Raw genomic sequence first — 27,789 nt, 5'->3', positions numbered from 1 at the left:
ATGAACTGCGTCACAAATATCTGACACTGGAGGTTTTCAGGTCAGCTCTAACATGACAACAAGTTTTATGAGCGTTGTTGATCTCTGCTCCACTTGTGATGGTATAAAAGTCATCCTGTGACACATTACACCATGACAAATAATTTAACCTGTTTATACCTTGAAGAGAAGGAAATGTTCTGGCCAGTTGCTGAGGGTACGAACCCTCTGAGGAACAGCCTCCCCTAATCCATCCATCAATCATCAATAGCATGAGCTAGAGATGTGGAGAATTTTTCACCTACTATTTTGATTTGAGTCTGTTCTCAAGTTGGTCACTCGTGGTTGTGTTATTTTCCAGAGGTTGCCACAAAAGGAGCAAGGACAGTGGCCCTGGTTTCCCCCACAGGCAGTTCGCTTTTCCTCTTTTGGCAGCTTGAACCTCGGTGTTCCGGCGGGGTTCAGGCTTTGCCCACTCTCGGCTGTCCTGTGTGTGTGTTGGGGACAGCCTGGAGCCCAGACCTGACGGTCAGACACAACCACTTTTGAAAATTACCTGGCAGAATTCTAAAACTGAACTTATGCCCACCCTTTGATCCAGCAATTCACTCTTAGAATATACTCCACAAAAATTTATGTGCATGTGTATCAGTGAAATGTACAAGTATCTTCATAGCATTGTTTAACATAACCCCCAGACTGTAAATCTAAATGTCCATTGATATTATAATATATAAATTATGTTAAATTTCTACAATAAAGTACACTATCATAGTTAAAATGAATGAAATACAACTATTCACATTATATCATGAAACCTCATAATGTTGAGTAAAAAAGGGAGACTGAAAAATACATACTGTGTATGATCCTAGTCTGTCATGTCCTCTTGGAGGAGGGGGCAGGAAAACCTAAAGTATAGTGTTTAGGGATGCATGCATTTTTAGGTGACAGAGAAAGAAAAGCAAGGCAGTTGTTACTTCAAACATTAAGTTTCTTATGCTGGGTTCTCTGGAAATACACTCAGATGGAGTTTTATATACAGAAGCTTTATTGGAGAGCGGTCTCAAGAAAAACACAGGCAATGTGAAGAAGTGAGGGAAGCAGGATTGAACAGAGAGAAGTTCAATTGCAGTGTAATTGCAACAAAGACTTTAGCTGATGCTCTACAGGAAATGTAGAGCTGGATGGTCTTTAGAGTTATGCTCCATTGGAGCAAGGTGGTCAGGCTTTTGTGATACAGGCTTCTCCTAGGGAGGGGACAACTCCCAAAGGTGATTTCTGGAGAAGAAATACTTGTGGCAGAAGAAGGAATCTGGGTGGCATTACCACGTTCACTACCTCAGGACAATGGTTGCCTTTAGCGGACAGGGTGGGTTCATTCAGCATCCCGTGGTATCATGAAGCACTCGATTTCTGCCTTCTGTTCTGCCACCTCAGTGTGTTGGCTTTTTCTCATAGGCTGGTTGCTCCCGTGGCTCCAAGAGGTTTGCTGCTGTTCATGCAGACATACTAGTAATACTTCCGGAAAAGATAAGGATAGGTCGCTGTCTTGTGAACTTTTTAAAAATGAGAGGAATATTCTCAGAAGCCCCTGCAGGCTTCCCCTCATATTTCACTGACCAGAATTGGATTACATGCCCATTATTGAACCACATCATGTGGAGGAGAATGCAGTTACCCAGGCGAGGCTTAAGTTCATCAAAATGCTTCCTCTTGGGTGAGACAAGTGGGTGGGGAATTGGTTCACTTCAGGTTCCCCGAGACACATGGCCAGCTGACACCTGAACAAAGTGAAGGTTTCTTTTGCAAGATAGGACTATTGGGTAGGCCAAGTGATAAAACTGTAGATCTTATACTCATGTCAGTTGGGTGCAAGATAGGAAAAGGGCAGAAAAGCAGTACATAGACACGTGCACATTTAGATTGCTACCAAGCCTACCAGATGCTCTGTGTCCATGGCTAGTCTTCCCAAGCCTTGACTGCGTAAGGCTAGGGTGATCAAAGTGTGTCTTGACATTGTGTCTCACCAGAACAGCAGGTGCTTGACTTAAAAATATGTTAGAGCAACCAATCATTTCCACTTTCTTCAGCATAATATCCTTCCCTGTACTGCTTATTTAACGTTACTTTGTATTGAAGTTTGCCAGGTCAATCTACATTTTAATACAGAATAAACATCCAATCTAGAAATCAAGTCTGTTGACAGACCAGTGAAACATGTCCATAGGGTGCTATTAAAGTGTCGTGCTGTCCGATTTAAAAGCATCCTGCTGGAGAAAATAACCTATAAACCGTATTTTCCCGTTTTTCTTTATTATATTGGTAAACCTGTTGGCTATTAATTTTCTTTTGTCTGTTTCCAAAACTAATTTACTGATATTGAACTGGACTAACCCATGACCTTTCAGGTACATCCCTCATGTCCCCCGAAATAGAAAAGCAATTTGAGGATACACTTATGACCATCACATACAGGTCTCTTTTTTCTCTCTTAGCTTCTTTCAAAACACATGTTCTGTTATATCAAACATGCTGGTAAAGTGCACTCTTAATAGGTCTGAAAATAGGTTAAAACATATCCCTGTAATCTCATGTAATCCATGTATACAGTATAGCCATACCATTTTGATCACTCTGTACAAATGCCTCAGAAATTGATTACAGAGAATGAACTGAACTCCCACTGTATTTGAGTGTTTTCTTCAGAATATAGAATTAAGTAGTGTTCCTTACCAACAGAGTGCAATTCTCAGGGAGTGTAAAAGTGCTTACAAATAGTGTAAATCTTTCAGTCATACAGGGTTTTCTGAGAGACGCAAATATTGTTTGGAGGGAAATCAGAACAGAAATATAAACGAGAAAGAAATAAGAGCATAGCAAATAAACTAAGACACATCCTGATTTATCCCTATACCAAGCAGTCTTTCTGGAATCGCTTAGCAGAAGTTTATTTCTGTGTGACTGCTAAGATTTCATTTTCAAACTGACCAAAGGGTTTCCAATTTATGGAAGAGGACTGGTTCAGTAAATTAGCATAACAGGCCAGTGTTGCTCAGTGGTTGAGCGTCGACCCACTGAACCAGGAGGTCACAATTCTATTCCCAGTCAGGGCACATGCCCCAATTGTGGGCTTGGTCCCCAGTGCGGGTCATACAGGAGGCAGTCAATCAATGATTCTCTCCCATTGTTGATGTTTCTGTCTCTCCCTCTTCCTTCCTCTCTGAAATCAATAAAAATAAAAAAAATTAAAAATGTTTTTATTGATTTCAGAGAGAGGAATGTGTCCTGGCCAGGAATCGAACCGTGACCTCTTGGTTCATGGGTCAGTGCTCAACCACTGAGCAATACCAGTTGGGCAATAAAAACATATTTTTTAAAAAGATTATGGGGTCTTTTGGAAGTAGCAGCTGCCCCTGGAAACCATTAGTGAATATACAAATGAACAGTGCAAGAATGATGTGAAGAAAACTTGAATCTTATCAACTTTCTCTGGGCTGGCAAGAAAAGCTGGGTCTTGGGATCCTCTTTAGCAATTTCAGGGAGAATCCTTCTTTGCAGGTCTCCAATGGCCTGGGGATTGACTCAAAGACTTTGCCTTATGATTAATGTTGGTCATCTTTATCATTATTAGCATAATCCTATATAGTAAAAGCCTAATATACTAAATGTCCTATCGTCCAGTCATCCATTCGTCCATTCAATCAAACCGTAATGCTAATGATATGCTAAAGCCGCTCAACCGCTCGCTATGACGTGCACTGACCACCAGGGGCATACACTTCGACCAGTAGGTTAGCTTGCTGCTGGGGTCCAGCCGATCAGGACAGAGCGAGATGGGCCGACACACCCTGGAGCCCTCCCGTGGTCCCTCCCCAGCTGGCCAGTCATGCACTGGTGGGGTCCCTTGGCCTGGCCTGTGCCCTCTCGCAATCCGGGACTCCTTGGGGGATGTTGGAGAGCTGGTTTCAGCCCCGTCCTGCTCAATGCAGGAGCTGCCCCCTGGTGGTCAGTGTGCTCCCACAGGGGGAGCACCGCTCAACCAGAAGCCAGGCTCACAGCTGGTGAGTGCAGTGGTGGTGGTGGGAGCCTCTCCTACCTCCATGGCAGTGTTAAAGATGTCCGACTGCCGGCTTATGGGGAGCGGGCCTAAGTCATCAGTCGGACATCCCCCAAGGGCTCCTGGACTGTGAGAGGGCGCAGGCTGGGCTGAGGGGACTCCCCCAACCGAGTGCACGAATTTCGTACACCAGGCCTCTAGTAATAATAATAGTAAGCAATTTGTTTGGGTTTACTTTATGTTCTCTTTCCCACCATTTGTTATATAGAGGTTGTCGGAAACCCTTTATAAAATTCTCACATTGTATTTCTGAATTTGCTATTAATTTTACTCGCCTCTACTTTTCCCCACCGGCATCTCTTTATCCTGCTTTCAGATACCCATGGTTTTTTACCGCAACCTTTTCATTTGTGTGGAAATGCATCCATCTCATTAGGTGCTGTTCCTATGGAGACGGCTCTATTTCTCCGTTTGGGGCACCGTTCTGGCCCTGAGATTCTCCTTGTCCCCAGAGATAGAAAATTCTGGTTCAGGGAAATCAGCTCTGCCTGGGAATAGCATGAAAGGTGCCACAGAAGAGCTTAATTTGGGTAGAAAGAGACTGGGTAGAGTTTGGCTGGGCCTTAAAGCGGGCTAGAGATAGATGCATCACAGAAAAGATAAAGTGTATCTGTGGGAACCCTGCCATTCGCCTGTATAAAATCCATGATCCTTCTTCCTCACGAGTAGGCTCAATGTGCTTTTGTGCAGTAATGTGCCCAGCTAAAATGATATCTTCTAGGACCACCACCAAGGGTCCTGGGTGCTTCATCATTGAACTGCACCAAGCTGTGGCCTGGAAACTCCTATGCTACTTATGTGCCAGATAAATAGGCCTCTAAATTATTTAAGTCACTGCAGCACTAGGGTTTTCTCTTGCTCAGGGTTGAATTCAGTCCCAATAGAGCAGAGTTTCTTGATGACCTCAGCACTACTGACATACTGGACTAGGTAATTCTTTGTCCGTGGGGCAGTTGTACTGTACTTTGTAGGCTGTTTATTTAGCAGAGTTGTTAAATGCCATCCACTCAATGCCAGTAGCACTCCCTAGTCGGCAACCAGAGGAGTCTCCACATTGCCTCGTGTCCTCGGGGGGAGGGGGTGCAAAATAGCTTTGGTTCTGGTTAATATTCTCCAGATGAGGGGAGGGGTCCCCTGAATGTAAAACTACATTCCCGTTTTACAAAACAAAACGTCTGAGAGGATCTCTTCACTGCTTCTTAAAATTATTCTTCATGGTCTTGGTAACTGAAAACAGACATTCTGTCTCAGTGCTAAGAGTCCTCTAGTTAAGTTATACCAAATGAACGCATATTTTTATTTCTAGTGAAATTAATAAGGGATTTTCAGTCTTTGGGCACAATTCTGATACCCAAATCCATGCAAAGTAGAATGGCTGATGCAATAATATTTATTTTGAGTACATCTGAAAGCATAATGAGAATCTCTTTGGGAAATTTCGATCAAAGAGTAGTCTGTAAGCCTCTGGTTACATGCTTCTTATTAAATAGAAACATTAGAAGAAGAATAAAGTCCAACTGTTCACACTGTCTCATGCCTGCCTTAGCCTAGGATGAAAAAAGCATTTTAATGGGATGTTACTGCTCTTGAAATATAGAAAGAAAAATCGAGAAGGATTATGGAAGTGACTAGGACATCTTTGTTTCAGAAATAAGAGATATAGAAAGAAGTCTGCAATCACTCCTTTGCTGCAGGGTAAGAAGAACACTGGGAAGTGGATTTGCTTTTGCCTGGTAGTGGCTCTTTTACAAGGCAAGGTGAGAGCTTCAGGACCTGGATTCCTCAGAAGGAGGGTTAGAAAGTGCTGTTTAAATTTTTGTTGTTTGTTTCATAAACAGAGTGACAACCATGCACTTGGCCAATGCAAGTCCAAAATTTGGTTTAGTTCATGTAGAGAAAGTTTGGGATGTTGGTTAGAAGTTGGTGGTCATGCGAGCTGATGACCCCAGGCAGTGTGGACTGTGGCTTAGGCTTCAGGGGTTACTCATTTAGAGAGGTGACCAGCTGAGGAACCTTAATCAGGTTATTCAACGTCTCCAGACATCAATATTCAGCCTGTGTCCACCGTAAACCAACCATAGAGCTATGCTGTTTTCCTGTGGGGCTCTCACGGTAACATAGAGTGTGACAACCCCTCTCATGGGCCCTGTCACTTTCTGTCCAGGTTATGGTCCTGTCATTAACTTGAACACTTCACAGGATCCAAAAATGGATTGTGTCTGTAAATCACTTAGCATTGGGCTTGGCTCACAGTAACCAACAAATAATAGATATATTGAGAAGCTCTTTCTTTTAGGTTATTGAACTGTCTACTGAATCAGAATAATTGGAGAAGGATCTTTTTAATAAGCCCACCAGGTGAGGCTAATGCATCTGAGTTTTGAGAGCCATTGGTCATTCCTGCCTGCAGCTGGCTCAGAACCCTTTTATTGCAATTCACTCTAAAGAGGGATTGACCAACAGTCGCTGTGAAGTTTGCCAGTTCACTAGAATAAGTGGAACTGGCAGACTTTCACGCAGCTGTGGACAGGTGTTTTGGAGCAGCAAGCTGCTTCTCACTCATCCTGTGGGGCCTTGGGATGAGGACAAGGACAGTAGACCTGGCAGCTGGCTGCCCTGCCCAACCTTGCAGGTGAGATCAGAAGAGCTGGGTCTGTGTTTCAGGGGCACACAGATGGATTCTCTGACAAGGGAAATCCAGGGGGCGCCCTGGGGCCACTCCAGTGCCCAGATGTCTTCTCCTGGGCAGTTAGGCTCAGGTCTGGGCAGAGACTGGGGTGGGGGTTTGCTGAATATAAGACGAGCTTTGATGAAGGAAGTGCTTCCCTGGCACCTGCTCTCTCTCAGGAAAGACAGGAAGAACTTCTGCGTTCTCCTTCCTCGTCTAATGTTCTCCTTCCAGCCCAGTCCAGAAGGTCCTTTTTAAACTAGGACACATATATTTCTCTAGACTGGCATGAATCTGATACGTCTTTAAAAAAAGAGCAATTCTCACCCGAGCTGGTTTGGCTCAGTGGATAGAGTGTTGACCTGCGGACTGAAGGGTCCCGGGTTCAATTCCGATCAAGGGCACATGCCCAGGTTGCGGGCTCGATCCCCAGTAGGGGGCATGCAGAAGGCAGCCAATCAATGATTCTCTCTCATCATTGATGTTTCTATCTCTCCCTTCCTATCTGAAATCAATAAAAATATCCTATATAATAAAAGCTTAATATGCAAATTGTCCCCTCGGTTGGTCGTTGGGGAGTTCAACTGGGAGTTTGACCACTTGCTATGACGTGTGTTGGCCACCAGGGGGCAGCACGGAACATGGCAGGTGTCGGCAATGCGGCACTGGCAGCAGGTGGCATTAGCAGTGCTTCTGGCCTTGATGGGCCTCGATGAGAGCGGGACCGCAGCAGGATGGTGGAGCAGGTGAGCAGGTGGCCCCAGGTCAAGGCAGGTGCCAGCAGGAGCCCGATTGCCCCACCGATCGCCCCGCAGATGGTGACCAGTGGTGGTGGCCCGGCTCCCAGGCACTAAAGGAGTTGGGCGGGGGGGCCTGGTCCCAACCAATTGCCCTGCAGATGGCAATCAGTGGCCCGGCAGGCCCTGATCACCAGATCAGGGCTAGGCCATGGGCTGGGCTGGGAAACTGGGGGTGGGTGTCGGCGCCTGGGCCGGGGACTGCGACCTCTTGCCAGCTACCTGGAGCGAGGGTGACAGGGACGGAAGTGAGGTGAGAATGTGGGGTGTCCACCAAGCTCACTCTCACTTCCCCTGCTTCCCTCCCCTGGGATACCAGGGCTCTGTACTGGGGAAGCCCCTGTGCTCAGGTGCCCGGTGCCTGCGGGGCGTCCGCCCCTGCACCTGTGTGGCCTCTTCCAGGTGAGCTGGGCTGCAGCCTTTGGGATCGAAGGGGCTGGTTGTGCTCCCTGTGGGTTCGCGCAGGAGCTGGTCAGGGAGGCCGTCCGGGAGAGTGCTGCCCGCCCAGCTTCCGTGTGGCACCACTGGGTGGCCCAAAGGCCCATGCTGCACCCTGACCCACAGCTGTCCGGCTGTGCTCACTGAATCGCCGCGTGGGGACTCGGGCACCGTGACTCAGGCGGAGGGGGGCTGGGGGTCTAGGTGCTACCCAGGGCCCAGAGGTTAGCTGGACCTGCCCTTCCACATCAGCCGCTCGTGCTTCGATCACCGGCCAGGCCTAGGGACCGCACCCATGTACAAATTTCATGCACTGGGCCTCTAGTATATATATAAAAAAAGCAATTCTGTATGTTAGGCACTGTGTTAGGTACTTTACAAATCTTAGTTCTTTTTGTCCTAATAGCTACCCTGTTAGGTAGATATTATTCTTATTTAAGGTGAGTCTCAGGCATGTCAGGAGGGAACATGTTCCTTGATGAAGGCAGGATTCCAAGCCAGAACCCCAGGATTCCAAGCCAGTTATGTTCAATCTCAAACCTTGCACTTAAAAAACAAATGTCACAATGCATCTAATTATACTTATCTATTGACCTGCTTATTATTTGCCTCTCCTGTGCAGCAAAATGACTCATGTACGTGTGTGCATGTGTGCCTTGCACACACACAAAATTAAATAATATTCCAGATTTCCTTCTGTTATTTAATTTTATCACTAACCTTTATTCATGCGTATTCAAATGATCACCTTGTTTATATATTTGGAACCTAAAAATTAGTGTATGTTCATCAGCGAAGGAGTATTTTTTTTCTTTCTCATTTGTGAGTGCATTTATTTGTAGAGACAACTGCAGGGAAGGGCATATGAAATTGAGGCCAATAAATGGTTGCTCTGAACTGTCAATATAAAAAATATTAAAAGGACTGTTGCCAGTCATCATTGCTGGTTGCTTAAAAACTGGGCAAAATTCAATTTGTCTCTTTTTCTTTGTCATTTATTTATTTATTTTTTTTAAGGAAATCATGTATGTGTTTTATTTCGTAGAGATAAAAGTCAGGAGAAAAGGGACAATTAGCCACCAAGAGGAATGAGTTGAGGCTGATAAAGACACAGAAGCCAAGGACAGGGATGGCTATTTCTCCCAGAATCCGAAGGAAAAGGGCAGTGCATCTGCAGACACAGCAGGCCAGCTGGGGGTGATGGACGGCAGGCACCGGGCTTGGGGGAGGACACAGACGCACAAATCAAATAGAGTTTCCTAATAAAGCCCAACAGCAAGGAAATGGATGGTTTGCTGAAAACAAAGTAGCAATCTGGCAACTACTCCCAGGAAAGCCTCTGCCCCCAGCCCTGGGCAAACCACAAAATACAATAGGAAGTTTTTATCATTTAATGTCAGGAAGGGACCATTAACATCCAGTTTGCCATGAGGCACACCACATAGAAATATTCCTTAGATTTGTAATTAACTCTTCAAAGTGCTAAATCTGCTTTAAAATAAAAAGTCCCCTGACAGTTTAGGGTAGGATTCGTGCTTTTTTAATGCACAAGGTATCCATGCCTCCCAGGCCTAGAGAAACTCTCCAGCCAGTGAACATCCCGGGAAACTGCTTTGGAGAAGGAGGGTGAAATGGGCAGTTTAATTACATAGGCCTTTGCACCCTTATTTCTCTAATTTCTCAATTAATGTCTCCACAGATAGCTTGGAGGAGAATAACTCGGTTGGCTAACATCCCGCCAGCAAAGCAAACCTGTAAGTGTGGACTTTTATATTTTCCTTTGAAAGTAAATGTAAATTGTGTCTATTGTTTCCCAACTAGAAAATTATTTCCCTGTACAAAAGGACCCTTAAAAAACAAAACAAAACAAAAAACAACTACTGGGAATAGAGTAGAATTTAAAGTGGTTTCCGTAAGGGACTGATTTTGGACTTACCTGCCACGGGCATTATATGGTCCTGAGAGAACACTGATGTGTGGGGACCTATAGAATGATGGGAGAGGCATGCTTTACTAATGAAAAAACGGACAAGATCAGTCACTGATTTCACTCTGCAATATGAAGATGAGAAATATATTTTTTTATATTTTTTTCAGTTTTGTTTAAAGTAGTTCTTGACTTCTCTGGGACTAAAGTCATCTTTAGTTCATTAGAGTACAGGTGTTTACCTGGTGATGAGAGATGGCTCTGCTAAAGAAGATTTTAATATCATTCTATTTTTCTTTGAAACTCTAAGTTCAAAATCTGGTATAGATTTGAAGAAATAAACTCCACTATGCCATGCTTCTATTCCATTGGAGATAGTTTTCTGTGGCAATAAGCCAGGAACAATTGTTTTCTTCTTTTTCTACAGTTTCACAATAGCTGTAGCACATTTGCAGAGTGGTGATCCTGTTGGTGAGTGTTACAGTTGCCTTTAGGGTAGATCCAATAATCAGTATGTTTAGTTTAGCAAGTGTTTGCAAGATCATATCATGGTGCGGAGAAAGGGAATCCTAGTGCACTGTGGGTGGACAGGCCAAACCATGAAAGCTTACTTAAGCTGTAATATAACTGGAATAAAATATACTAAAATAGAGTTTTTTATTTATCTCAAATCTTTGTGCTTGAGGAAAATCTGGCTTATCTAGAAAGGCACAGAGGGACTTCAGGTATTCTGAAAAAGGCCTCCTTAGCTCTTTGAAAGACTTGCATTTCTCTACTCTGTGTTTATCTAAGCCAGCAATTTCAACCGGTGTGCTGCAAGAATTTTTAAAACATGTGATACCTGACTATTTAGTCAGGGGCACTGACTGCTTCCTTTTCTTTCATGTGTCACTAGCAGATTTTTACCATTCCTTCTAAGAATTGAGAGTTTTTTCTTCCTAACTCATAGAGAGAACAAAGACATGGGGAGGAGAAACACAGAGAAAGGAACGGAATGAGAAAAGAGAGAAAGGGTGATATGCCTTGAGATGGAATTAAAAGTGATAACAGAAAAAAGACAAGGGAAAAGACTTGCACATTGTTGCTATGACGAGGAGGGCGGGGAGCAGAGTGGTTACAGAACGGATAGGGTCATCACATAGTGTTGTAACCTATATGACCTAATGCTAGTAATGTTTGATGTTTTGATTTCTATTCTGGTTAATTAGGGGTGTTTGCTTTGTAAATATGCATCAAAATTACTCTAAAGACTCTTCCATAAGTATGGTGTATTTTAATTTAAAATTTATTAAAATCTGGATATTTTAGTACTATGCTTATCACTTTCCTTTAGTTTTAAAATCTTTATAAAAATAATTATTGTGAGCCCACATGTGCTAGGCCATCTAAGGACAACCAGTATGGGCATGGGATGGTTGATGTGTTGACATAGATGAGTTGAGTAATGGTCACATCTGTCCTCTGAGCCTCTGGAGAGAAAAATCACTCTTGCTTGACTGATATTTCTAAACTCAACATCTGGTCATGTCACCCCTCATTTGCGGGCTTTCCATTGCTTATAGGAGAAAATTCAAAACTCCTCAGCAGGATATAAGCATCATTCATTTTCAAGTGCAGTCTAAGTCCTGTATGCATCTGCCTCCTTCAGGATCATTCCCCCACCCCCAGTCCACTCCTCCCCACTGAACGGGCCAGCCATGTGGAAGTGCTCTGAGGGCGTGATAGCTCTGCATCTTTGCTGTCCCCCTGCAGGAAATAAAGGAATGGAGCCTTCCTTTCTTTATACTACCACTTTGCCTTATAGTTGCAATGGTTTGTGGGGTTTTTTAAATTAGTTTTATATGCAACACACTTAATCCTTTAAAAAAATGAAACTATTTCCAATAAGGTTATCCAGTTCTAACGCACCAGTTCTAATCCACATTCTAAGCCGTGTTTCCTCCCCTCCCATGTGCCCACGGGTAACACTGTTCTGAGTTTGGTGTGTATCCCTGGGGACTTCCCCTCTAAGACTGTATGTCTCAGAGATCTCTCTGGGTTGTTACACATAGAAATAGATCCTTCCTGCTAAGTGCTGTGTAAAAGTTCATGGTATGCACATGTTATTGAGCATTGATGATATTGATAGACATTTGGGTTGTTTCCAGTTTTGTTGTTTTTTTTCCTAGCCCGCAAAATGACACAATAAACATTTTGTCTGTATCTTGGTACACATATGTGAGCATTTCCCAGCTAGCTCCTAAAATTGGAATTGCTAAGTTATAGAATATGCAGCAGCTTTTACAGGAATTCTATTTCAGCTAGCTAAATTGTGAGTTGTCTTCATTTTTTGTAAACTTAAGCTTAGCACAAGGCCTGTTTTACACATACCCTAGGATGGCAATCCTACTCACTGTATAGTAGGGGGCTTGTTGAATAGGGAATGATTCGATGAATGAATGGATGAACCAAGCTTTGGATCTGGATGAGCAACTATTTTTTAAAAAAATATATTTTATTGATTTTTCACAGAGAGGAAGGGAGAGGGATAGAGAGCTAGAAACATCGATGAGAGAGAAACATTGACCAGCTGCCTCCTGCACACCTCCTACCGGGGATGTGCCCGCAACCAATGTACATGCCCTCTATCGGAATCGAACCCGGGACCTTCCAGTCCGCAGACCGACGCTCTATCCACTGAGCCAAACCGGTTTCAGCTGGATGAGCAACTGTTAATATGAAATTTCCTGCTAGACATGAAAACAAATAAGGAGCAATTGTTTTTTAAAAACAAACAAATCTCTGAAATTATGCCGTAAGTGAAGTGGGCATTAAATGCATACTAGTAAGATGATTTAGAAAAGATGAAATGGTGAGACTATAGTTTTAGGGGGCAAGGCCCATGCCATGGTGCAATTAAAAAAAAAAAAGTAATGGTGACAGAGCCTGACCTTGGCAAGGACAATGTATAAAGCAACATGCTGTGGCGACAGGGCAGGTGCTTAATGTCCCCTGTTGTGCTGGTCGCTGGAACGCCAGCCCTGTTCTTTGTGGCTCTAATGTTGGTCATGAGTTCCAAGAACAAATGAATGTGAACGGATGTTTTCTCAAATGTTCTATGATTTTCTACTCTTCCCAGGTGCTTTGTAAACATTTAAAAATTTATTACCCTAGTGGATGCTAATGGAAGCAGCTGTTCCTGGGTAGGAGCTGCCTCCATTGCTGGAAGACAGCACACAGGGAGAGGGTTCAACGTGATGGGTGAGCGCAGCCAGGCACATATTTGACTTTTTGCCAACTAAGGGAGTCAGGGTAACAGAAAGGCTCAGGTGTCCCTCACCTGGCAGTTGGGAGTCCCAGGTGCATAGTGAAGTCTCTTCCATTAAGTTGGCACTGTTGATATTTGGGCCAGATAATTTTTTGTTTGGGGGGAGGAGGGCTGGTCTGTGCATTGTAGGATGTTTAGCAGCATCCCTGGCCTCTGCTCAGTGGATGCCAGTAACACCCCCAGGTATGACAACCAGAAATGTCTCAGACACTGCCCAGTGTCTCCTGGGGACAAAATTGCCCCCAGTTGAGAACCATGCCTTAACTTCACTTTCCTGATTTCTTTAAGAAATTCCTTTAAAATCCTCTTTGAAGATTCCTTGACAACTTTGACATTACTATTTTAACATTGGCCTAGCATTTCTCAGATTACAAGGTCAATTTACAATAATTTTCCTAGCCATATGTTGGATGGCAGAGGGTCTCCCTATGTACCAACAACAATCACTGACATGTTTAGGAGATAAATACGTGCCTGGCTCTGTACTCAGTACTTCCTATCCTCTGAACTTTGCCGGGCTTCCCCTATTTGGTGAACCCAACCAAGAGCCAGAAAGTGAGGGAGCCTGTGAGACACCTGGGTAGGTCCACCTTCAGCACACAGAGCAGAGCAATGATGGGCGGCACTGAGAATGAAGGATAACCAGAAAAATAGGCACATACGGTGTACGGAAGGCAGGCATTGGCATTAGACGAAAGGTTGCATGAGACAATTCTGGGTTTCGTCAAGAGTAAGGCATGGCCTGGGTCTGGCTAGTGTGCCTCAGTGGTTGAACATCAACCCATGAACCAGGAGATCACAGTTTGATGCCCGGTTGAAGGCTCGATCCCCAGTGTGGGGCGTGCAGGAGGCAGCCCATCAATGATTCTCTTTCATCATTGATGTTTCTATCTTTCTCTCCCCCTCCCTTCCTCTCTGAAATCAATAACACAAAAACCATATTATTAAAAAAAAAATGAGTGAAGCATGGTTGTAGGTGGGAGTCCAGGGATCACTGGAGTTGAAGGGCTGAGGATTAGAGAGAGCAGAGATACCACAAGAGGAAATCAGAGAAATGGAGTTTTCCTGTAGGCTACCCAACAGAACTATTAATGCTCAGGAATGTGTTTTCTGGAAATTCTGTGAACGTTGCTGGCTGAGTTGCTCCACGTTGGTGACTGATAAAATGGTTTCATTGGGGATTTAGTCAATGAATTTTTTGAGTGGCCTTGAATGAAGCTGCCTGAATTAGCACCAAGTCACAGCCAACGGTTGCTGCTGCTTTTTTTTTTTTTTTAAAAAGCCCCCAATCCTTGACATGATTGCTCTTTCTGTTTTATTGGGATTGAAATGATATTTATTGGACCAGTTCTCTCTAGATGAGTTCCTTTGTTGCATTTCTGTTTTGTACCTTAACCACTGTCCCTTCCTAAAGGCTGGTATTTGGAAACTCAGAAGCCAAGAATTGACTGTTGTTTTCTATGCTTTCTGTGATATCATACCTTCCCTGAGGGAATAGTGTGGAATGTCTCAAACGCCGATCCTTCAGGGCCCAGCTCAAGTGCCCCTTTACACAAAGCCTTCCTCAATCTCCACAGTCAATATATTGTGCCTCTATGATCCCACTCTGTCTCCAGACATTACCAAGTAGGCCTGGGGGGCAGAAATCACTCTTGGTTGAAAACCACTGTCTTAGGGGCATCTAATATGGATTGTCCTGTTGCTATATCACCAAACAACCTTCGGTTCCACCTCAACTTTTTTCCAGTAGGCCTAGCCCTTCATAGAGGGCTGCCAATTATTGGTTATCAGATGTGGCTTAGCTGCAACTGAATCCCCCTATAAATTGCTACATAGGTTAGCTTATAAATTTATCTATTATTAGTGTCACTTAGGTGAGTCCCTCTTCCAAAAACTGATACACCCTGAGGTCAATTTTTTTAAAGTTTCCAAATCTATCATCAAAACCTGTACCAAGGAACTGTGGCTGAGACCTGAAACAGCAGTACAGAATAACTTGACCTTACATCCTGAGTAGGAAGAGGGGACTTAGGGAAACAGACAGGGAATGATTACATACATCCGAATAAAAATTACATACAGCCCAACTGGTGTGGCTCAGTGGTTGAGTGTCAACCTATGAACTAGGAAGTCACGGTTTGCTTCTGGTCAGGGCACATGCCTGGGTTGTGGGCTTGATCCCCAGTAGAGGGCGTGCAGGGGGCAGCTGATCAATGATTCTCTCTCATCATTGATGTTTCTCTCTCTCCCTCTCCCTTCCTCTCTGAAATCAGTAAAAAATATTTTAAAAAGTTACATACATTCTGCCCTGACTTGTATTTCTATACATTAGTTAGCTCATATGGGATTGTTAAATAGGGAATACTGATACTGTAATATGGAAGCTGTTGGTTTGCAAGTAGTTTATTCTCAGAGCAGGGGAACCAGAGAGGAGAGGGGCAGTAGAATGAAGCCATCAACTGGAAGGAAAGCGTCCTCTGCTTGGCTGTGGGAAGAGAAGAGTCCTACAATATTGTGATATAACAGAAATGTTAACAGGAAAAGAAAGTGAACATACATGGTGAGCAAAAGTAGGTTTACAGTTGTGAGTATGTGAAATACAGAGTTTATCCTTGTATTATTATTTATTAACTTGAGGCCTGGCACATGAAATTCATGCACTCGGGGGGAGGGAGGTCCCTCAGCTTGGCCTGCACCCTCTCACAGTTTGGGAGCCTTCAGGGGATGTCCGACTGATGGCTTAGGCCCGTTCCCCATGCAAGCCTAAGCCGTCAGTTGGACATCCTTAGAGCTGCTACAGAGGCAGGAGGGGCTTCCGCCACTACCACTGTGCTCCCCAGCTGTAAGCCTGGCTTCTGGCTGAGTGTCGCTCCCCCTGTGGGAGCGCACTGACCACCAGGGGGCAGCTCCTGCATTGAGCTTCTGTCCCCTGGTGGTCAGTGCACGGCATAGTGACCGGTTGTTCTGCCATTCAGTTGATTTGCATATTAGCCTATTATTATATAGGATTATTGTGTTATTTTCCATAAGAACAACTGTAAATCTACTTTTGCCCCACCCCTGTATATGTAAGAGGCATACACACATCTGTGTACCTTTGCAAATTAGCTAGTTTACAAATAATATCATTATTAAAATGTTTATATTTCATTAAAATTAGTGACATCCTTTGAAAAATTTCCTTTTTATGAGCTTATAATTAGGCCATTATCCTCTCTTCTTTTAAAATCTTAAATTCTATGTTTCTTCATTTATGTTTTTCCTCTGAACTTGAACAAATCCCACAAACCATTGTCCTAACCACTGAGTAAGTTTTAAATAGATCAGCTGCTGAGAGCAGGCCTCATAATTTACAAGCTGATTGGGCATGTTCTGGTGTGTCCCCTGTCAGGGAACCAGCTAGAGTTAGCATGACCCAGCTCATGAGGTACAGCTTGAAAGACACGTAGGGCAGCCTTCTTTGGTAATTAGAGCTCCAGGGAGAGGGGACTGCCAAGGCTAGTCTCCATTTGTGGAGCACCTCCTGAATGCCAGACGCAGTGCTTCCGCAAGTTAGGGAGCGCTATCCCCACTTATAAGGAAATGGAGGCTCAAAAGGGACAAGGAACTTTCCCAAAGAATCCACACTCCAGTTCCTAAGCCCTTAATATCACATGCTGACAGTGGAGGGTGGGAGATGTGTATGGGTACATGCAATTGATGCGAGTAGGGAAAACAGCTAAAAAAGGGAAATCCCACCTAAGCAGGAGTCTCATGGCAGATGAAGAGCCAGGGAGGTGTCAGCACCTGAGGCTCTGATGAGCATGAGTGCTAGTGATTACAGACTTTTCTACTTATTCTGTCGTTTAGGATAAAATAGAAATTCAAGATGTCTCTGGCTCTCAGCAAGTCATGCTTGGATTACAAAGAAAAGATGAGCCAGGCTGCTGTCTGAGCAACTGGTGCAGGAAGCCGGGACTCATTATGGAGGGAATCATGGCTCCTTTGGGAAAGGTAAGATCATCTCTTCCCACCACATACATACGATGATGTGGACAGCTCCTGACATCACAGTCATATCAGTTTTATTAAGCATCATGTTTCTCTTATATTATGAGCCAGATGGTGACAGTCTGTGGTTGGATGCTACTGGGAGTTGGCTGTAGGCACAATAGGAAGTTTCATACAGGTCAGTGAGGGTCTGTGTATTTCAGATGAAGGGATTGTCATTGTGTCAGTATTTAAATAAATTCTTCCTGGTGCCTGAAACACTGCCCGGAGAGTGAACTCCCGTTTAGCTGACATTCTGTTGACCAGAATTCTCTACAGACTGTCACTTCTGCACATCTGTTCCCCAAATGTGATTGATGGTTATGATAAAGATGCAGTAGGATTTCAGGAGAGCTTTATAAATCACCCAAGGAAATTTAAATGAGATTGACAAACATTTTAGGGCTTAATTCCCTTTTTTTCTGGGTTTAAATGATTGAAAATTGGCACTTTAGGGATAAAATATTCACAGCAGGTCCTCCAATAACATCATTTAGTTGTAATATTGATGAGTTAAAGCATTGATGACTGCCTGGGACCACTGTCTATGTGGAAGTTTGCATGTTCTCCCCATGTCTGTGTGGGGTTTTCTCCAGGTACTCCCATTTCACCCACATCCCAAAGGTGTGCATGCTAGGTGAACTATGTATCTAAGTCATCCCGGTCTGAGTGAGGGTGGGCATGTGTGTGAGTGGCCCTGCGATGGAAGAGCATTTTGTCTGGATTGGGTCTCACCTTGCACCCTGAGCTGCCCAGATAGGCTCTGGCTGCCCATGACCCTGAACTGGAATAAGTGGATTGGAAAAGAATTATCTAACTTGTTTGTATTAATCTTTCCTAAATGTACATATAGCTCACATTTATTTCAGTGTTTAATATTAGAAGTGTATTAGGTCTTTATTGAGAAGTTTGGTGATATTTTTATGAACAGAAATAGGCGGTAGGAATTTGACTCTTGTGTATCTCAATTAGACGATGGTAAAACTGTTTTTTGTTACACAGTATCTTGTTTTGCTCAAAGTCACAGTTTCCAAGACCCTATTGACATTAAGAGGAGACTTACTGTAAGGAGTAAGTCTGTAAGGTGTTCAGTGGCAGAAAGGACCTCTCCAGATGGTAGGTTTACTTTAATTTGCTCATTGAAACATTCAGAAACAAGTCCCATAGCTCTATTCTATAATCATTGAAGATCAAGTCATAGAGTTGTAATAGTGAAGGAAAAATATGGTGATTCCTGTCTTTAGGGGGATTCCTTGTGGCCCATCTTCACTACCAAAGGGGATAAAAACAAAAGTGTAATTGAGGAGCTGGAAGCACTCAGCCTGAATCATTGTGACAAAATGTGAACTCTAAGGGTCTGATGTATGGACTAAAGCCTCACACAGCCATCTGAGTGATGAGCATTGTTTATATTGATTTCTACATGAATTAATAAAGAGAAACTTGACCATGACTATAAAGATAGAATGGCTGCAGAATGCCTTCCTAGCAAATGCAACTATTGAAACATATGGGGGTGAAACATAAAAGTATCTTTGTACCATTGAAGAGGGAGAGTCAAGAGCAACAGTCTGCAGCTTCAGGGTTTGGAAGCATAATCCTGGCTCATTCCATTATGCTTTTCCCTTATGAACTCTGGAAAATAAATGGGGCAATGAGATCAGCTACCTCAGTTCATTGGAGTCCACTTGCTAATGCTAGGTCCCACCAATGGACTGGAGTGTCAGTAAGGTGGGCCATAGAAATGTCCTTAGAGGTGTGACTTGAATTGGTGGCATGGACTGAGCCAGGTGTCCTCAAACCACGGCCCACGGGCCACATGCGGGTGTTTTTGCCGTTTTGTTTTTTTACTTCAAAATAAGGTATGTGCAGTGTGCATAGGAATTTGTTCATATTTTTTTAAAAACTATAGTCCGGCCCTCCAACGGTCTGAGGGACAGTGAATTGGCCCCCTGTTTAAAAAGTTTGAGGACCCCTGGACTGAACCTTTAGAGGCTCCAGCCAGGACTTCCAGTTCTGCATATAAGTTGGGAAGTCTCTATTTCATCCTAGTAACTAGTGAAAAGCTGAACAGACTGAAAAATTAACAACTCTTCTGGATCCATAAGAAAGGGGAGAATACAGGGCAAACCACAGTCCCCAAGAGTAGACTGCAGAGACAGACAGACAAAACAGGGAGTCAGGGCTCCCTGGAGCAGACTCAGGAGCAGAAACCACCCCTAAAAACAGAAAACTGCTGAAATTGACAAATTACTGAAGGCTCAGTGCTTACAAGTGGAAGAGTTAAAACTCCAGGGCACCTAGTCATTGAGAGGCACCAACAGTATTGTGAGATTTACCTTGAAAAGCTTGACCAGGTTCCCACAGTAAATATTGGAGAAAAATCCCCTCGTGGTTCTGGAAGGGGGAGGGAATACACCAGAGCTCTCTCTTCTTAACAAGCCTGACTAGTTAACCAGAGCCTAATCTGCTGGGATGTAATCAAAGCCCAAATGGCCTGGGGAAGGGAAATACCAACTCCAGCCTCTCTAGTCATCCCGTCCCACCTATTTGCTCATGGATCATATTGGTCCCAGAGGTGGCGGCTGTTCTCAGCATTGGCTTCAAACTAAGGCTCTTTCACCTTATGTCATAAAATAACAGCCAGTGGAAATCGAGGCTCCCCGCTTCCTTATCCAGGCTCAGCAGGAGAGAGAGGGTTAACCTACTCTCCACCCATGGAATATAACTTATTCTTTCTAGAACAAATGGTCACCTCTACACCAGAGATAATTACCAAGGGAAGTAATGGGATGAATGGCTTGGACTACTCAACAGGGGGAAATGTCCCCTGAGATGTCTTAATCAGTAGCGATAGTAATGATTTTGGAGCCTCCCAGACCTGGGTCCTAACCCTAGCTCGGTCCTAGCTCCATATTTAAAGTCAGGTGGTTTTCTATTTAAACTGTGTTTTTAGAAGTTATGTATAAAGTATAACTAGAAGGCAGCTAGGTGGCACTCAGTAAATGGTAACGTTGTAAGCATCCCAGGACCAGCTCAATCCTCTGCCAGATCAGAAAGCATGGTAGTGATGGAACACATGTGAAGGGGAAACAAAGGCCGTGACATGCCCGGTGGAATCTGGATAGGGAAGATGAACTAGGGCTAAGTCATTGTTCTCTAAGGTGAAACTTAAGCCAGATATTTTTAGCTCACGAGTCTCTGAAGTTTTTAAGCAACTATGTGTACAAAACAGCTTAGAGAAATTGTTTTCCTTTCCACTAGTGTGTGTAAATACATTAGTAGGGGGATCTTGAAAGTATAGGGAGTCACAGAAGCCTGCATAAATAAGGAGACTAGAATTTTCTTTCCTAGGCCTAAAGGGGAAAGTGAAAATTTTCTACAGCAGTTTCCTGCCTTGGCTGCCCATTAGAATCCTGTGGAGGAGCATTTAAAAACCCCGAATACCAAGTCACCACCACCCTCTTCCCCTGACCTATAACATTAGACTCCCAGATGGGATTCTGTGGGAGCCAGGTGGTTACAATGTACAACCCAGGTTGAAGTCTAACGCTCTTCCGGCATATGGTGCTTTGTGCTGACCAAGGGCGCTTTACAGGAATGGACCACATTATTAAAGAGTTTCCGTTGAAGTCGTGGAGGTGATGTGATATATTATCAATTGCTGAAGACTCTTAAAACCACACCCTACTGGGAACTTCAGAGAAAATACAGCTACAAATAGTTTTAGGTGATCTCAAGAGAGCTGCATTAATGTATTTCTGGTCTGGCTGAATAATTTCATATTTTCTGCTCAGTAGGAGTTTCATCACTTTTTGTATGACTCTTCTCTGTTTGCCACCCATGAGTGAATTTTACATTCCCTGAGTTGAAGGCAGAGAAGGAACATCCAGAGAGATGGAGAGATTATGCAGAATGAAACAGAAAGCCTTATAATTCAAATAAACATTTGCAAAACGAAGAAACAGTTACTCTAGCAACTTCAAGGAAAAAGAGTGTGGAAAGTAGTCATCAGTACTTAATTTCATTCCCTCACTTGCTTTGGAGGAAATGTGTATCTTGATTTGAATATGCTCAGATCTTTCAGGTCTGTCTTTTTATTTTATTTTATGGTGAATTTAAATAACAACAATAGCATGTCATCCCTAACTTTCTCACTTTCACCTCTTCCCTGGAAGCCCATTTTAGGATTTGTCAATTTCATCTCTTTTTAAGTAATTACTGTTAGTATATTTTAACCAACAGGTCTTTAAACAGTTTTGCTGAATAATGAGACTAGTTTAATTGTATTAGAATTATCTACTATAATTCTATGCATAAAGCAAGGGAGGAATAGAAAGTTTAATTTTTTTTCTACCAATTCTCACAGCATTCTGATGAATAAAGTTATTACAGCAAAAATTGCATTTCCGAAGAACTGCCCAAACCATTATAAAATCCTATCTAATAATAGACAAATATGCAAATTGACCATACCTCTGACACACCCACAAAGCCACGCCCACCATCCAATCAGAGCGAGTATGCAAATTAACCCAAACCAAGATGGCTACAGCCACAGAGAGCAAGATTTCCTAAGTAACAGAGGAAGCCAAGCTTTCCGCCTGCCCTGGCCAGGCCTAAGCCTCCACTCAAGCTACAAAGTTTCAATTATAGAAGGTAAACAAATTCAAACAAATGGCGGCAGAATGGAGCTTGAGAGAGCAGGCCAGGGTTGCCGCCGGCAACAGGGGAAGCAAAGCTTTCCGCACACCCTGGCCGGGCCCACCCGCTTAAGGTTACAAAGTTTCAATTATAACCCCAACACAATGGCTGCTGGCCTCGGAGGGAGCCCCAGGCTTGGCTCCGCTCCAGGCTACAAAGTTTCAATTGTAGAAGGAAAATAAATTCCAGATACCAGGGCCTCCACTTGCGTTGCCAAGGGGCGTGGCCGGCCTGCAAACGACCACAGGCCCCTCACTCAGGCCTCCCCACACCCCAAGGGAACCCCCACCAGATCCAGGACGCCCTTCAGGGCAAACCAGCTGGCCCCACCCCTGTACCAGGCCTCTATCCTATCTAACAAAAGAGTAATGTGCAGATTGATCATCACTGCAACACACAATATAGCTGCCCCCATGTGGTCAAAGATCCTGCCCCCATGTGGACAACAAGATGGCCAGCAGGAGAGGGCAGTTGGGAGGCACCTGGCCTGCAAGAGAGGGCAGTTGAGAGGGACCAAGCCTGCAAGGGAGGGCAGTTGGAGGTGATCAACCCTGCAGGAGAGGGCAGTTAGGGGTGACCAGGCTGGCAGAGGAGGGAAGTTGGGGGCAAACAGGCTGGCAGCAGAGTGGTTAGGGGGTGATCAGGCTGGCAGGCAGAAGCGGTTAGGGGCAATCAGGAAGGCAGGCAGGCAAGCAGTTGGGAATCAGCAGTCCTGGATTGTGAGAGGGATGTCCGACTGCCCGTTTAGGGATCCGACTGCCCACTGGGATCGGGCCTAAACGGGCAGTCGGACATCCCTCGAGGGGTCCCATATTGGAGAGGGTACAGGCTGGGCTGAGGGACAACCCCCCTTCGTGCACAAATTTCGTGCACCGGGCCTCTAGTGTTTTATGTAAGGAAAAGAGGGATATTATTAGTTTTTCTGATGCAAGAAGAAACTTGAAAAGAAGCTGAAAAGAATCATCTAAAGATGAAAATTTGATGAGAAAAGGGATATTTAAATAGTTTCAAAGTACCTTCCCACAAATTATTGACTACTTCCAAGGGAAAAAACAGCAACATTGTAGTGGAAAACCTAGCAGACACCTAAACTAAGTAATCGAAGGTAACACCATCAGTAATGGAACAAATACAAATCATGTCCTCCCGATATGATTCACTGAGAAGGCTATGACATTATTTCTGCAGTATTCCTGTCAAAAGGCATGACATCTAATTATGAGAAAACATTAGGCAAACTCAAATTTAAGGGACATTATACAAAATAGCTGATCAATACACATCAGAACTATTTGTGAAAGTTTAACTAAATCTGAGGAGACATGGACTGGACTTTTTCGTATAAAGGAAATTAGTGGGGAAAATGATAAATTTATATAAGTATTGTAGATTAGAGAGTAGGATAGTATCAGTGAGAATTTCCTGATTTTGGTAATTTGTACTGTGGTTATATAAAAGAATGTTCTTGTTTTTAGAAAAATATAGCTTGAACCTAGGGGTGGGGTAGGGGCTAAGAGGATGGTGGTATGGGGGGGGGGGAATGAGGGATATCTGTAATACTATGAACAATAAAAACTATATTTAAAAAATATATAGCTTGAGTTTTTAGGAGTAAAGGGAAAGCATTGTCTATAACTTCGTTTCAAATGATCATTAAAATATATACATTTATATAATATACATATACACATTATATAATATATATGTGCATATACCTTGTATATATACTATTGGCCCGGTGCACGAAATTCGTGCACGGGGGGGTGGGGGTGGCGTCCCTCAGCCCTCCCTACACCCTCTCCAATCTGGGACCCCTTGGGGGATGTCCAACTGCGGTTTAGGCCCGATCCCACACAACTGCCGGTTTAGGCCTGATCCCACAGACTGGCAGTCGGACATCCCTCTTGCAATCCAGGCCCACTGGCTCCTAACTGCTCACCTGCCTGCCTGCCTGATCGTCACTAACCACTCTGCATGCCGGCCTGCTCGCCCCCAACTGCCCCCTCCCCCGCCGGCCTGCTCACTCGCCCCCACCTGCCCCCCTGATGGCCTGTTCCCCCCAACTGCTCCCCGCTTGCTGGCCTGCTCACCCCCAACTGCCCCCTCCTGCCGGCCTGATTGCCCCTAACTGCCCCCCCTGCCGGCCTTGCCCCAACTGCCCCCCCCCCGCCCCGCTGGCCTGATTGCCCCCAGCTGCCCCCACCACCAGCCTGCTTGCCCCCAACTGCCCTCCTCTCCTGGCCTTTGCCTCAGCCCCACCACCATAGCTTTGTCTGGAAGGACATCCGGAAGGTCTCCCGGTCTAATTAGCGTATTACCCTTTTATTAGTATAGATATATAGAGAGAAGACTCTGGGTGAAGGGTACTTAGGCATTCTTTGTCATATTTTTGCTATTTTTTATGACTGCCATTATTTCAAAATAAAAAAGTTAAAAAACAAAGGAGGCAGAAATCTCCATGCTTTTAAGGGTAGAAAAATGGGAAAGCATGAGTCCCTATAATCCTCAGTCATCTGGCACATCTGGGAGTGTGAGAAGGTCTTATTTAATTATAAAGGATATTAAGAGGAAAGCTCAGACAGTGTACAGTGGAAGCTCATGAGTGCAAATCTTTTGATTTAGGAATCAAGGCTCTGAGAGTTGGCACAATTCCATAGGCATTTTGGAAATTTGACTCAAGTTGCTTACAGCCATTTTCATTCCATACCTCCAACATTTTAACTTGTTTTTTCCTTTTCATTGAATTTATTGGGGGTGATACTGGTTAACAAAACTCTGTAGGTTTTGGGTGCACAAGTCTACAACACATCTTCTGTACATTGTATTGTGTGTTCACCACCCCCAGGTTAGTCTCCGCCCATCACCATTTATCCCCCCTATACTCTCCTCCACCTCCACACCTTCAACATTTTTATTTTATTTTATTTTTTTGTTTAAATATTCTTTTTAAAAATATTTTTATTGTTTAAAATATTACATATATTAGTACATATATCTCCTTTTTTCCCCATTGACCTTCCCCCCAGCCTCCCCTACCACCTGTCGCCCACCTTCAACATTTTTAGTTAAAAGAAAATATTTGAATTTTGTTCTAACACATTCTGCTTAGATTGTGTCAGTAAAAATAATATTAATTTTACATAATGAATTATATAAGGTGCTTGAATCTTTAAACATTTGCTGCTATTATTTGTGAACATCCATGTAAATAAGTGCAAGATTCAATCAGTCTACAAAATATACTCATAACAAAAATGATGAATATTACTGCTCTCTTTTACATATCCATAATGTATTTTTACCCACTTCTAGAGGTGAGCAGTTATTTTGGTGTTTGGCTTATTTTCTAGATGCTTAGATAAGTTCATGTCATAGAACTGATGCTAAAATCTGTTGGGAGATATCTTGAATGTTCATTTCTTTCAATTGCCTTAGTTGGATCTACAGGGACCAATTTCTGGATAAAATAGGTCTCTACCCAATAGGAAAGGGATTGAGCTGTTGATAAATTGCCCACTGATTGGAGCACCATGTTTTCTTGACTATAAATCCTTATCACCCTGTCACATTTTTCCCATCTATATCACCGTAAGCATGTATGTTGAGTCAGATTCATGAGTAAGACTATTTAGCTAACAAATATTTATTGTCTGATAAGTGGTTGGCATTGTGCTAGTTTAGAGGAACTGTGTTTATATTAAAGATCGTTTAAAATACAAAATAAAAGATATTTTATGTCTAGAACAGTAAGTTTCATGTGCCAGCTTCAGTAGATAGAAAGTGTAGCCTGAAGTATCCACCAGACACTTGCCACATCTGGCATAGAGGTTTCCATCCAGTTCACAGAAGGCAGGAGGGCTGTTTACATTCAGCAGTGTGCGTATTCCAATACTATCATCAACCACAACCTCAGGGAGGGCGGAGGAGGAAGGGGTGAGGAAAGAGTGTGCCTGTGGATAGTGAAGATAGAGAAATAATTTTTTTGACAGAAGCTAAAACTTAATTGACTAAGGGTATTCTCTTAAGAGTTAAAGAAAGGGAAGGTAAGTAACACAACCAATCCCACACTCATCTGATTAGAAAAATATAGATAAATTATGGAGAGTACTCAGGACCTCAATGAAACTTGAATTATTTTTGCTTGAGGAGAATATTTGATATTATCCATCCCTCATGTTTACCCCCAAGTATCTAAATTATTGAGGATATTTAAGCAGGAAGTAGTAATAAATGGGCGCCCCAAACAGCAGCCCTTACAGCCATGAGATTAAATATGGGAAGAGTCACCTCCTCTCACTTCTATTGAAACCCCAGCAAGAGAAATGAAAAATGTGTTTGGAGAAAGAGGGAAATTAATAGCCTTCCTGTTCCTATAACATTGGGCTTGAAGGCAGTGTACTTTCTGGATAATGCCTCATGCTGTAAAACTAACAAACAAACAAAAACACGGCTAGGGGCTATTGTGCCGTCAGAAAATTATACTTCAGCTATGTAATATGTGGTTACTAAAAGCTCTCATGGCCATAACTAGAGCCCTGGTTTGTTTATGGTATCCTTAGTAGTAATATTTTTTTATGTTTGTAACAATTTACTCTCAGATGGAAAGGCATTTTTTGATAAAGGTAAACATTTCATCCATGAGGCTTTATCAGTGGAGTTAGAATTGCTGAGTGGAATTCTGAAATTACTCATACATAGAACTATTGCATTAGTGGAGTCAGAATGCAAACCCACTTACCTGGAAAACGGAAATTAGTTTGGGCAGAAAGTCCTTCTGCTGTGGTTAAGGATGAACCTTTTTCTCATTTCAGCTTTCTTTTCTATTTAGCTTTAGTGCCTGTATCTTTGAAAAGCTCTGTTAATTTATTTTTAAATCACTAAAATATAATGATTTTAGGTACTTTCCCCAGAGTTGTTTTGTCCCCAATCTCATAAGATTTCCGTATGTATGTACATTTTGTGTGAAAGGATAAATACACACTTTAGTTACTGGGCAGTCTATGGTGCTACAAGGTGAACTTTCTCTCCCCATTGACTAAGGAGTCAGGTGCTTTTCTCTTTGATGCAGGGGGTGAAGACTGTGAGTGGCTCCATCCATGCCTCTGTGACAGTCCTAAATGAAGACCTGGGACTCAATATAGCAGACAGGTTATGTGATGCCCGAGGGCTTCATGATATAGCTCATGGGAGAAGCCCAGGCCCTTGTTAAGAAACTGGTTAACTCTCTAAATTGCCTATCTTAAAAAAAAAAGTATTTTTATTGGTTTCAAAGAGGAAGAGAGAGGGAAAGAGAGATAGAAACATCAATGATGAGAGAGAATCATTGATTGGCTGTTTTCTGCATGCCCCTCACTGGGGTTTGAGCTTGCAACTGGGGCCTGTGCCCTGACCAGAAATAAAACCATAACCTCCTTGTTCATAAGTCGAGGCTCTACCACTGAGCAGCTCCCGGCTGGGATTGTCTGTCTTTTTTCTTATAGATTACCTATTAACAAAAAACCATTTAAATTAAATTCCTTTTTTTTTTTTAGTTTGGCTGTACTTCTTTTATTCTTATTTTTCCTCATGTTTTGATTTTTTGATGAATAAAGAAGGAATACTTATGTGCTGCATACTAAAACAAATCAAAGGTGATTTAGATCCATTTCCTCTCCTTAGAGTTAACAGTGTCATAAAATTCTTCCTTCCTGATCAAACAAAAATACAGGCATAGAGTGAGTTTTGCCTCCAAATTAGACTATGCTGCAACATGTTTCCTTTGTTTATCAGTATTTCATGGATGTTTTTTAGTTATAGCTCCACCTTATTTTAAAAAATACC

The 27,789-nt window shown here is 43.2% G+C and overlaps 1 protein-coding gene across 2 annotated transcripts in view; it reads left to right on the top strand.

The window, feature by feature from the left end:
- Window positions 1-27,789, top strand: part of NPY (neuropeptide Y) — a 110,386-nt gene that overhangs the window by 63,468 nt on the left and 19,129 nt on the right. For both annotated transcript variants that reach the window (XM_054726262.1, XM_054726261.1), the window contains exon 3: window positions 9,702-9,756. The gene's annotated coding sequence lies outside the window, so the exon portion shown is untranslated. The remainder of the gene's footprint in view (window positions 1-9,701; window positions 9,757-27,789) is intronic.

The sequence above is a fragment of the Eptesicus fuscus genome, chromosome 14 (genome assembly GCF_027574615.1).
Source record: "Eptesicus fuscus isolate TK198812 chromosome 14, DD_ASM_mEF_20220401, whole genome shotgun sequence".
Lineage (NCBI taxonomy): Eukaryota > Metazoa > Chordata > Mammalia > Chiroptera > Vespertilionidae > Eptesicus > Eptesicus fuscus.
The sequence above is the reverse complement of the archived record's forward strand: the minus strand, read 5'-3'. Positions and strand labels throughout refer to the sequence as shown.